The 5213-nt window shown below is 53.1% G+C and overlaps 1 protein-coding gene across 1 annotated transcript in view; it reads right to left on the reverse strand.

The window, feature by feature from the left end:
- KMT2C (lysine methyltransferase 2C) overlaps positions 1-5213 on the reverse strand; it is a 226149-nt gene that overhangs the window by 193522 nt on the left and 27414 nt on the right. The gene's annotated exons all lie outside the window — the stretch shown is intronic.

Consider the following 5213-nt stretch of genomic DNA (forward strand, 5'->3'; position numbering starts at 1 on the left):
TCGACTCAGGTGACTGTCAGACCTACCCGATGGTCCAGGCGCCGTCCCTGCCTTCCCCCAGAGCCACCTCTGGGACATGTGACGCCGTGCCTCATGCACGGTCCGGCCTCTCGCCTTCCCTGGACATCTCTTCTCCCATGCGTGGCAAGGCTTCACCGACAGCTTCCTCCCCTGGCAATGCCCACCTGTACACCCACCCTCCGGTCTCCAGGCCACGCCCACCACCCACAAACCCCCACACCCAGGGGCCGAATTCACCTGCCTGCACTGGAGGCACAGAGTCCGAAACTCAGTGTCATCGTCTGGCTTCTACCCGAACGTGCTTCATCCGCCCAAAAACGTCACCCCGGCTGGCCGCCTCCTCTTCCTAAGTGTCTCCCACGAACGCCGCCTGACACCTCCTGGGCTGGCTGCCTCTCCATCACCCCCAAACTGTCTTATTTCACCTGCCTGTTACTCTCACCTGCGAACACCCAATGACTGCCAGCCTCCCTCCGCGTGTCCTTCGTACTAATGCAAGACACGTGTTTCGAAAAGCCAACTAAGATGCCACGCCCCTTCTTGCATCTTTCAATAGTGACATGCCCCACGCCTCAGAGACAAATACAGACCTCTTCCCACGGCAGGAAAGACCCTTCACGATGCCACCCATGCCAGCCAGTTCGGCCTCACCTGCTGTCTCTCTACGTGTTATCCTTTCAGCCTGTCGACCTTTTATCACCCTGTTTAAAATCCTTTGCCTTCACCTGTGCCAGCCCCTCTGCCTAAAACACCTATGGACAGTCTTTACAAGCTTCATTTCAGGTGTGTCCTCCTCCGGGAAAGCTTCGCGCCAGTCCCAGGGGCGATGACTCCCCCCACTTCGGCACTCGGCGCGTGTCCAGACCTCCACCCTCGCCCCCTGACCCAGCTCCAGGCTCCACGGGCAGGCAGCGCACCTGATCATTCTGCATTCTTCGAACGCCTAGCAGGGCCCCGGACACGGCAGCAGATGCTCACTAAGTACCGGATCAATAAACCGAATTCGTAGATGCACAGACCAAAAAAAGTTTCAGAGTGCCAGTGACTTAAGACAAATATGAAACCAGTTCACTTCGTCCTGAAGAGCACGCAGGTCACCGGAGACGGGATCCAAACTCACTGCGGAGTCAGAGGGGAAAACATGGCTTTTAAAAATACGCCTTCTCTAACTCACAGCTACGTCACAGGGGCCCTACTGCCTGCTCGGAACTCACCCGGCTAGTTGTTAGGAATCAGCCCTTACTCGAAGGTGAAGACGAAGGCCTGTGGAACTGCTCTCATTCCCCTTGCACCTTGAAAGCGCTGCTCAGCATCCGGCACGCACCATCTCCTCGAAAGCTCAGGGTTTAATCTACTCTCCTAAAGTCACATCAGAACCCCCGAATCGCACAACTCCCGGAAGCAGCACCTGCACTGCGTGCTACGTGAGTGCCGACCCAGCGAGCAGTCTGGGTCACACCGCTCATAAGCTGTGGCTGAAGCTCAGAAACTCTGCTGTGTCTGACGAGAGGGGACACACTCAATCTGAAATCTCCGCAGCCTCCTCTCTGGAAGCTGAAGCACGAACAATTAACCACGCAATAAAACAAAAATCTCTATATAACAACCCAGTTATCAGCCTCCTTTGTGAGGGGAGGGAGGGAAGGGAGGGGCAGCAGATAATGGGTAAGGAGGCGAGAGCAGGAGAAACTGAAAAAAATCCTCACAGAAGAATTCGCCTTGGGTGAAACTGCACACCCTCCGTGCTGGGAGGCAGGGTCCGGGGGTACGGAGGAATCAGGGTGTTTGGCTTTACCCAACCACCCCTCGGTCACCCTTACAAGACCACGGGGTAGTTTTGTAAAGAATGACAAGCCAGCAGCATTTGGGTTAAATCGACACTTGCACCCAGAGTAGGAAAAACTATAAATTATGCATGGCGCTCTGCATTCGCCTGCCCCTACTTGTCATTTTGAAAGGATTCACTTATTTCAAAATTTAAAAACTGATCTCACAGTAAAAAAAATTACAACACATGGTTTGGACATACTTAGAATCTATTATAACAAGAACTTATTTTCTTAACATGCAAAATGTATTTACAAATCACTTTAAAAGAAGTGACCAAGAGTCACAATGACAACTCTTCCCCAACAGCCACGTCCCTCACGACTGGCCCTGCTGTCGAGGCCGGTCCCACCGTGAGGCCTGACAGGGACAGAGGCTTGCTCTCCTGGCCTCACCTGTACCTGTGACACGGCACGAGGTCATGACCGGGCTTGGCCAACAGGACCCAAGGAGAAAGCGGCTGAGGGCTTCCAGGGAAGGTTTATGTTCCAGACAAAAGGGACGAACGTGAGCTTACAAATGCACTTGGTCTCCCTGGCTGTGGTCGCGCCACGGAGGGCTGGAAACGCAGCCCTAGGTCCTCTCTGTCCTCGCGCCCCACAGCCGGCTCCTCAGCAAGTCCGCCCAGCTCTCCCTTCAAAACACGCGGACTCCCTTCCAACTGCTTCCAAACCGACCGCCTGCTTCTGGCCTGGTCTCCGCGCAGCAGCCAGCCGCACCCTCTAGAGTCTTCATCACATAAGGTCAAAGGCCCCCAAGGCTATCTCAAGCCTGAAGGGCTCACGCTGGCCTCCGCGGCCCTCAGCTCCGCCACGCTGGCGCGGCGGGAGCTGCTGGGACACGCTGGGGCCTCAGGCCCGTGCACGCGCTGTCCCCTCGCTCCCTGTCTGAAACGCGCGCCCCCACATCTGCCCTCGCCCCTCACCACCTTTAAGACTCTACTCCAACGTCACCTCACTGAGGCCGTCCCTGATCACCCCATGTAAAATAACCCAACTCTGCCACGCCAGACCCCTCCATAGCTCATCGCCTCTGTGACACCTGACGTCCTGCAACACATTGCACCCGCTGGTCTGCCGGTCTCCGCCCTCACCCCACCAAAGTAAGGTCTCGGGGGGCAATAAACATGGTCTGTTTTGCGCAGTGCTGTTGTTTCCCACGCTTACAGATAACTGCCGGGTACACCGTAGGTGCCGAATGATTATTTACATGAAATAATCCACCACCATCAACGAGCTGAAGGCGAAAGGGCAGGAGAAGGGGCAGTATCCCGGTCCTTGATGATTTCACCGAGCTACCGAATGGCAGCTGCACTTCCGGTCACGTGAGGGGACTCCTCACCCAACACTTCAGACACTGCAAATGAAGGTTTGTGTTATTCGAAGCCAAAATGTACCTGCCACGGGATTTGCAAAAAAAAAATAAATAAATGCTGGTGGCAAATATATTCACAATTGAACTCAATCCTAAGGCATGCAAATTAAAATAGCCAGAAATGGTGTCATACGGAAAACACAAAAAAGCTTAACTCATGTATACCCCATTCAACGTGACTCACTAAAACACTTGTGGTGTTTGGTATTTTTAAAATTTCATACATAAACGTAAATAATTCATAAGAGCATCACCTGTCGCCTGTATTTTCTCTCGTGCTTTGAGTACTAGACGGGACTGTTCCTTTCGGGCCAATAACGTAAACACAGTAGTTGAATCTGATGTACCCTCTGTGCCCCCGGCCCCGTGATAGCCTCTCTCACACGTGTTATTTATCCCCCACAGCCACCCTACAAAGTGGGTACTGCTGCTGTCCCATTTTAAAGCTGATAGAACCGAGTGACGAAAAGATCGATGGTCAGGCCCAGGCCAAGCGGCCACCGAGTGACCCGGCTGAAATCTGAACCGAGGCTGTCCTAAGAGCCAGACCAAACATTCTACCAGGGCGAGCGGCCGACGGGCAGAGCGTTCTCCAGCGAAGCGTGTGCCATCGTTACTCAACCGGTGCCTTTTCTTTCCTGTCATTTATGGTATTTGGATTTTGACCCAGCACCACCGGCAGAAGGTATTCGAGTGAGTGCCAAACTCAGCAGAAAGAAACGCTCGGACAGAAAAAGAAGATAAAAACGAAAACACAACCAAAGACTGGCAGAAGCCCTTTGTCATAGTTTTATCACCTGAAAAAACGGAGATAATCGTTATTTACTAGAATGCAGGGGAAAAGGCTGAGGCTGGCACAGCCTGTGAAACCATTGTGAGGAGTGAATAAACTCAGCACGCCTGAAGCCTGAGCTAGTGCCTGGCACACACTAATCAATCCACAGTTTCGATTTTCATCACAAGTATCATAATTATGATCAAGCACTTCAGAACTGTCACCCACCAAAGCTAACGGGACTGACCGACAGCTGTTATGACTGGCAGCTGAAAGAAATTACGCGCATGTTCTGACTTCAGTAATACTAAAAAAAGGACAAGGACCGATTTCCACTCTGGGAGTAGAGTGCTTGTGTGACCCAGTGAAGAGAAACTTCCATGAGAACCAGCAGAGACACATGCGGGGCGCCGGCCCCTCCCACGCACGTGCTGTTGGGGAGGGTGCCGGGGGCCGACGCCCCACTGTGGGGGTCTGTGTACATCTCTCATTTTTGGAGGGCGACTGATCACGCACTGTAAAACTTGAAACACACGTACGCTTTGAGGAGAGCCCCTCTACACCTAGGAAGCTAAGCCGTGTGATGTGCCTGCAATCACAAACACACGGGGACAAGGACGTTTGCTACAAAGGTAACGACAAAACTGGAAACAACTAAATGACCACCAACGCCGGTTCAATAAGTCAGGCAACCTCCAATCTAGCTTAAAGCCGCTTCTGCACTAGGCTCTCTAATCTAAGTATGACAGGACTGGCCACCCGAGCTGCTGAAGCCAAAACCTAGAAGACAACTTTAACTCTTCTTATCAAATCCTCTGGCAGATCTTACCATGGCAGCTTTCAAAACACAAATAAAAACTACTCGAATCCATGTCTGCCAAGTTGACAGGACTCCAGGAGCCTTACACCCCGCCTCCAGGGTTAACCCCACGTCCACTGCTCCCTGCAGTGCATGCTGTATGTGGACACCATGGGGTCAGGCCCCACTCCCCCTCAGCCGTCCTCTCTAAGCTCTCCTCTGGGTCAATGACACCCGCCTTTCACCTGGGGAGGCGGGAGGGCCACTTAAGTATGACACACTCACTCCACGTCTGGAGCCTTCATGGCAAAGGGTGTTCCGCCTAAACTGTCTCGTAACGGCCTCATCACTCAGGTCTCCTTCGGTGTCATCACTTCAGGGGGGGACTCCCCGACTCCCCGACCACAGGTGCTGTCT

This window comes from Pteropus vampyrus, unplaced genomic scaffold (assembly GCF_000151845.1).
Source record: "Pteropus vampyrus isolate Shadow unplaced genomic scaffold, Pvam_2.0 Scaffold316, whole genome shotgun sequence".
Taxonomy (NCBI): domain Eukaryota; kingdom Metazoa; phylum Chordata; class Mammalia; order Chiroptera; family Pteropodidae; genus Pteropus; species Pteropus vampyrus.